A 6462-nucleotide genomic window follows, 5' to 3' on the forward strand; every position below is an offset into this window, starting at 1 on the left:
AAAAAAAAAAAAAAAAAAAAAAAAAAAAAAAAAAAAAAAGTAAATTTATAAATGTAATGTAATCCTTATAAAAACGCCGAATGTTTTTCCCGGATCTAAAAAACTAATTATAAAGTTCATGTGAGACAGAAGATGCACAAGAGTGTAAAAATAGCCAGGAAAACCCTGAAAAAGAAATGGGGAGGTCCTCTGCCATGGAACCATCTCCTGGCCTCTGAAATGGAACACATGGCACCAGGACCCACGTAGGCAGGCAGGCCCAGGGACATGGAAACCTGGAAACAGATCCCAATGCCTGGAACATGCAGTCTATAAGGTAGCATACGATACCAGTGAGGAAAGGATGGACTTGTCAGTAAATGTTAACCACTTGGAAAAAGACGAGAATGAATCTGCACTTCATACCATACACGAAGACAAATTCCAAATGGGTCAAAAGTACTAGGAAAAGGTGAATTCCTTCATCACTGGGGAGTGAGCAAAATCTTCCTAAATAGGATTTAAAACCCAGGAGCAATAAAAGACAAAATGTATCCTGGGGAAAATGTTTTATAACATAGAGCATTTTCAAAAGTGTTGGTGACTTGAGTGGGAAGCAGGGCAGAGATTGTCGGGGACCGAGGGCGGGGGGATGGTGTTGAACAGGTGCAGGGTCTCCTTCCGGGGTGATGCGAGCTTTGGAAGCACAGAGAAGTGACGGTTGTACGTTATGAATGTACTAAATGCCGCTAAATTGTAGACTTTAAGATGGTTAAAATGGTGAATTTTGCCGGGCGCGGTGGCTCAAGCCTGTAATCCCAGCACTTTGGGAGGCCGAGACGGGCGGATCACGAGTTCAGGAGATCGAGACCATCCTGGCTAACACAGTGAAACCCCGTCTCTACTTTAAAAAAATACAAAAAACTAGCCGGGCGAGGTGGCGGGCGCCTGTAGTCTCAGCTACTCGGGAGGCTGAGGCAGGAGAATGGCGTGAACCCGGGAGGCGGAGCTTGCAGTGAGCTGAGATCCGGCCACTGCACTCCAGCCTGGGCGACAGAGCGAGACCCCCCCTCAAAAAAAAAAAAAAAAAAAAAAAAGGTGAATTTTTAAAATCATCTATAGGACTCTGATAAAAATGTTGTTTTATGTATATTTTACCTCGATAAAAATTATAACTTAAAATGAGAAATATTAGGATTAATATTCCTTATTCAAAAGAGCTCATGAGTTTGGAAAATCAAGAAAATGATTTTAAAAAAAAGAGAGAGAGAAGTGCAAACCAAAACCACCCCAAGACTCCATTGCTCACCTACAAGATTGACCCAAATCCAAATTTGACACCAGATTCGGCTGCTGATGGGGCAGGCGCCTCCTACAATGCTGTGGGGATGCAGACCACTTGGCCCCTTGGGGACAGGGACAACACCCAGACAAGCCGGATGAGCCTCTCCCTGCTGACTGCTAATCCCATTCCCAGAAATGTATCCTTAAGATACGATGGCCAGAATCCACAAAGATGTGGAAATGCTCTTCTAAACAGACTTAGAAGACAAGCACGCTGCAGTCCCAGCGGAGGTGCTGGGTCCAACTCTGACATTTGATTGGCCAAAGACTGGAAACAACCCGAGTGCCCAGCATGAGGGGATCTGTTGCCTAAACCATGGCGAGCTAAATCAAACCACAGCAAGCTGAACCATGGTGAGCTGAACCACGGCGAGCTAAACCAAACCACGGTGAGCTGAACCACGGCGAGCCGAACCATGGCGAGCCAAACCACGGCGAGCTAAACCAAACCATGGCAAGCTAAACCACGGCAAGCTGAACCACGGTGACCTTACCAGGGCACTCGACAGCTGTACCAGAGGCCTGTGTGGAGCAAACATGCCTGGTTTTACAGTTCCGACAAGAAAGCCAGTCAAATGATTTGCATTCGCAAAACAAATTATAACAATTTCTAGAAATTAAACACATGGACTTGTGTATCAAGTTGGTGACAGAAGCGCAGATTAATTAATCCAATTATGTAATATTTTAACTTTGTGTCTTCAAAGGGAAAAGTCTAAAAAGGCTAGCAGAAAAAACAAACTTTGACCAGTAGCCATTGTTAACAATACCTTTTTTGGTAGAGGTGGGATCTCACTATGTTGCCCAAGCTTATTTTGAAATGATTATATGTATTTATATGTAGAATAAAGCAAATGCTGTTCATGTAATGAATCAAGATTTTCAGCTTAAGAGGTAAAATCAAAGAATATTTAAAAACCCTTATAATCTTTTTTTTTTTTTTGAGACGGAGTCTTGCTCTGTCACCCAAGCTGGAGTGCAGTGGCGCGATCCTGGCTCACTGCAAGCTCCGCCTCCTGGGTTCACGCCATTCTCTTGCCCCAGCCTCCCGAGTAGCTGGGACTACAGGCGCCCGCCACCTCGCCCGGCTCATTTTTATTTTTAGTAGAGACAGGGTTTCACCGTGGTCTCGATCTCCTGACCTTGTGATTCGCCTGCCTCGGCCTCCCAAAGTGCTGGGATTACAGGCGTGAGCCACCGCGCCCGGCCATAATCTTAAAATTTGAATGGAAAACAGTATGAATTCATATTTTTCAAAAATACACGTGCATATCCCATGCTAAAGTAGTTAGGCGTGAAGGGTCCTGATCTCTAATATAACCTCACGTGATTCGGATAAAATAAACCAGAAATTGTTTTTTTTGAGACACAGTCTCGCTCTGTTGCCCAGGCTGGAGTGCAATGGCGCCATCTCGGTTCACTGCAACCTCTGCCTCCTGGGTTCAAGCAATTCTCCTGCCTTAGCCTCCCAAGTAGCTGGGATTACGGGCGCCCGCCACCATGCCCGGCTAATTTTTTGTATTTTTAGTAGAGATGGGGTTTTGTCATGTCGGCCAGGCTCGAACTCCTCACCTCAGGTGATCTACCCACCTTGGCCTCCCAAAGTCCTGGGATCATAGGTGTGAGCCACTGTGCCTGGCTGAGAAAATAAATTTTTTTTTTTTTTTTTTTGAGACGGAGTCTCGCTCTGTCGCCCAGGCTGGAGTGCAGTGGCCGGATCTCAGCTCACTGCAAGCTCCGCCTCCCGGGTTCACGCCATTCTCCTGCCTCAGCCTCCCGAGTAGCTGGGACTACAGGCGCCGGCCACCTCGCCCGGCTAGTTTTTTGTATTTCTTAATAGAGACGGGGTTTCACCCTGTTAGCCAGGATGGTCTCGATCTCCTGACCTCGTGATCCGCCCGTCTCAGCCTCCCAAAGTGCTGGGATTACAGGCTTGAGCCACCGCGCCCGGCCGAAAATAAATTTTAGAACAATTTTCTGGTTTTGTCCATGGAAAGGCTGGGAAGTAGAGCAGCCCAGCCATCATAAGCAATCAGTGCTCAGTCTGTGGCCTCTAATTCCCACTCCCCACTAATGAGGACCAGGGCGCTGGAGAAATGGGTAGTTCCAGGTTCTGGGCAGGAAGAGTCAGAGGCAGTCGTGGCCCCAGAGCAAGGAGGCATCAAAGCCCAATGGATGGAGGGGCTCCTCTGGCCAATTACGAGATAATCTGAGCATCTCCTGTTTGCCGAAGACATAGGCAGCACTTGATTAAAATAGTATCAAATACAGTTGGCCCTCCATTTCTGTGGATTCAATTGTGTATAAAAAAATTCCCAAAAAGCCCACAATACAAACACCCCAAAAATATACGTTTACAGAGCATTTACACTGTATCAGGTATTATAAGCAATCCAGAGGTGACTTAAGGTTTGTGTGAGGATGTGCGTAGGCTGCACGCAAATCCCACGCCATTTAATACAAGGGATTCGAGCATCTGATTTTGGTATCTGTGTGGGTCCTGTAACCCACCCCTGTGGATACTGAGGACAGACTGTATACATGAAAATATTAAGTTCATAACATGAGGAGGGAAGCGGGAAGGGTAAGTGCAGTGGAGTGAGGAACTCTCAGTCCTTTGGCACCACTGGAGGGTGCCAGGACATTCTTACTCCAAAAATTGATCATTACAGGGAAATAATTAAGTGTTTATGCTGCCCTTCTAGTATGAACGCACTTCAGGGTAACCCGACTTACCGTAATGGATAAAGGGAGGGTCAGAGAATTCCAGCCACTAAATGTCCTTCTTTTTTTTTTTTTTTTTGAGACAGAGTCTTGCTTAGTCGCCCAGGCTGGAGTGCAGTGGCCTGATCTCGGCTCACTGCAAGCTCCGCCTCCCGGGTTCACGCCATTCTCCTGCCTCAGCCTCCCGAGTAGCTGGGACTACAGGCGCCCGCCGCCTCGCCCGGCCAATTTTTTGCATTTTTAGTAGAGACGGGGTTTCACCGTGTTAGCCAGGATGGTCTCGATCTCCTGACCTCGTGATCCGCCCGCCTCGGCCTCCCAAAGTGCTGGGATTACAGGCGTGAGCCACCGCGCCCGGCCCTAAATGTCCTTCTAATAAGAGACAGAAGACAAACATCTGCAGTCCCAGTGGAGGTTCTGGTTCTAGCAATGGTCACCCACAGGTGGCAAAACTGTGAGGGGAACAGTTGATGGGAAATTCACGATAAAGGGGTCAGGCTTCAACAAAGTGAGACAATCAGACATGAGGCTCCTCATGGGCTGTGACACGAGGAACTGAGCATCGCCCAGGTGTGATTCCAGCCACAACTTTAGATCCAACTTCCAGATGACAGGATATAGAGGGGACAGAGGAACAAGTTAAACACTACAAGAATGATGCTGAGTCCAGACTGGGGACACCTTCGAGGACGAGTGACCAGCTTTACCAACAAGTCAAGGGTACAGGGGAGGGAAGAGGAGGACTTTTAGGATCAAAAGGATCCTCAAAGACTTTGTAGCCAAACACAAACGTGAATAAAGCTTTGATATCCAATCGTGTGAGGATATTTCTCAGGCAGTCAGGGAATGCGAATAGGACTGAGTGTTGGAGAACGTTACAGAATTCTTACGCATTTTGAGAAACCACCACCGTGCCATCAGTTACTGACTTCTTGTCTCTTGGCTTGTCTGTGCTCTGCCCTGGGTGCTGCCCTCCCACACTCCCTTCTGGCTGGGCGTGCAGGAGCCCGGGATGCAGGAGCTGGGGCTGGGAGCTTCCTGGCATTCCCAGGTTACTTCAGCATTACTCTGGGAGCAGAGACAGCTCTGAGCCCAGCCTCCAGGTCCCCTGGCACCCCCTTGGCCCTTGGAATGCCGCCCCAGGCCCTCCTGCCCATCTTGCGAGAACCTCCTCGAAGCTCTGAGGTCCCTGAAACCCCACCCTGGTAACACAGTTTGCCCCCAAGCCCTGGAGGTGGTACCTGCGGTTGCCACCCTGGATGTTAACCCCACGCAGCCTGAGCGCTACCTCTTCCGACTCTGCTTCCCAACACCCGTGTAGCCTCATCTCCATCTGCCTGGCGAGATTTCTGATAGGGTGAGGAGTTAAGAGAAAGCAAATGGCTTTGGTTGTTTTGGGATGCATACCAAAGGATTTAGGTGCAAGTGACAGTATGTCTGGAATTTGCTTCCATGTATTCCAGCAGAAGTGGGGAGGAAAAATGGAACTGCTGTGGGCAAAATGCTGGCAGGTACTGAAGCTGGGTGACAGGTACAAGGGTTTAGTGTATGTTTGGGAACTTTCATAGTGAAAAAAACCCCACAAAAACGAAAGCTGTATTACAGAGTTACAAACTAAAACTTACATGACGATGTTAAAAATCACAGCTAGCCTCTTGGGAATGCTCCATCTGTAAGAAAATATAGACTTGGCTCTTTAAAAGTAATGAAAAAATGACTGCCATCTTTTTTTTTTGGAGACAGGGTCTTGCTCTGTCGCCCAAGTTGGAGTTCTGTGGTATGACCTTGGTTCACTGCAACCTCCACCTCCCAGGCTCCAGGGATCCTCCCACCTTAGCCTTCTGAGTAGCTGGGACCACAGGCATGGACCACCACGCTCGGCTAATATTTGTGGGTTTTTTTTGTAGGGATCGGGTTTCGCCATGTTGCCCAGGCTGGTCTCAAACTCCTGGCTTCAAGCCATTTGCTTGCCTTGGCCTTCCAAAGTGCTGGGATTACAGGCGTGAGCCACTGCGCCCGGCCAACTCTACAGAAGATTTACAAATATTTTAGATCTTGTCAAAACTGCAAGAAGAAAGAAAAGGAAAGAGATTCATCCCTTCTTAATTTCTCTTTTACTTTTTTTTTTCCAGAGTCTCGCTCTTTTCTCCCAGGCTGGAGTACAGTGGTGTGATCTTGGCTCTCTGCAACCTCCACCTCCTGGGTTCAAGCAATTCTCCTGCCTCAGCCTCCCAAGTAGGTGGGATTACGGGCGCGTGCCACCACGCCCAACTAATGTTTTGTATTTTAAGTGGAGATGGGGTTTCACCCTGTTGGCCAGGCTGGTCTCGAACTCCTGATCTCAGATGATCCACCCGCCTTGGTCTCCTATAATACTGGGATTACAGGCATGAGCCACCACACCCAGCCTCCTTC

This window comes from Theropithecus gelada, chromosome 12, assembly GCF_003255815.1.
Source record: "Theropithecus gelada isolate Dixy chromosome 12, Tgel_1.0, whole genome shotgun sequence".
Classification (NCBI taxonomy): Eukaryota; Metazoa; Chordata; class Mammalia; order Primates; family Cercopithecidae; genus Theropithecus; species Theropithecus gelada.